Genomic DNA, 754 nt, shown 5'->3' on the forward strand with positions numbered 1-754 from the left:
TTCCCATTTCCCGGGGCTCTTTTCCCATTTCCCGGGGCTCTCTTCCCATTTCCCGGGGCTCTTTTCCCAGTCCACGAGGTTCTCCTCCTTTTCTACTGTTTCCCGGTCCCTGGAGCTCTTTTCCCAGCCTCCAAGGACCTTTTCCAGGTCCTGAAAAGCTCTTTTCCCCATCCCAGAGAGTCTTTTCCCGGTCCCGGGGGTCTTTTCCCGGTCCCGGGGATCCTTTCCCGGTCCCCGCGGTTCCCGGTTCCCTTTCTCCAGTTCCCAGCCGCTCTCCCCATCCCAGTTTCCCTTCCCCACCCCACTGGCTGCACTGGGATGTTTTCTGAGGAATCCGGGAGCCGGGATTTGGTGTCGGGCTGGCGTTTTAATGATCCCCTCGGGATTCATCCCCTCGTTTCCTGCTCAATTCCAGGGACACCGCCCAGGCGTGCCCTGTCCCGGTTAACACCGGGATCCCGTGGTCCCGGAGCCGCCGGTGCCCTCCGGGAGCTGCGGGTGAGCTTTGGGATGTCCCGGAGGAGGTTCCGGGGGCTGAGCCGCGCTCCCCGGTGCCGGTTCATCCCTGGATCGCGGCGGGATTCCCGCCGGGAATAGAGTGAAAGCGAAACCGGCACCGGGAGGTTTCCGAGCCGGTTTGGGGCGGGTGATCCCAAAATGAGGTGGGGCTGTGACGGGTGGAGGTGCCTCGTCCTGTCTCTGAGTGTCCCATCCCTGCAGTGGTGCCCGTGGTGGCTGTCCCTGGGTGTCCCTG

General features: G+C 63.3%; 1 protein-coding gene across 4 annotated transcripts in view; it reads left to right on the forward strand.

Annotated features, from left to right (window-relative positions):
* Positions 1-754, forward strand: part of LOC107198922 — a 7620-nt gene that overhangs the window by 3464 nt on the left and 3402 nt on the right. The window contains exon 3 of one of the 4 annotated variants that reach the window (XM_015616192.3): positions 416-498. The exons of the other annotated variants lie outside the window; for them this stretch is intronic. The gene's annotated coding sequence lies outside the window, so the exon portion shown is untranslated. The remainder of the gene's footprint in view (positions 1-415; positions 499-754) is intronic. 4 annotated transcript variants of the gene reach the window in all.

This window comes from Parus major, unplaced genomic scaffold (genome assembly GCF_001522545.3).
Source record: "Parus major isolate Abel unplaced genomic scaffold, Parus_major1.1 Scaffold372, whole genome shotgun sequence".
In the NCBI taxonomy this organism is placed as follows: Eukaryota; Metazoa; Chordata; class Aves; order Passeriformes; family Paridae; genus Parus; species Parus major.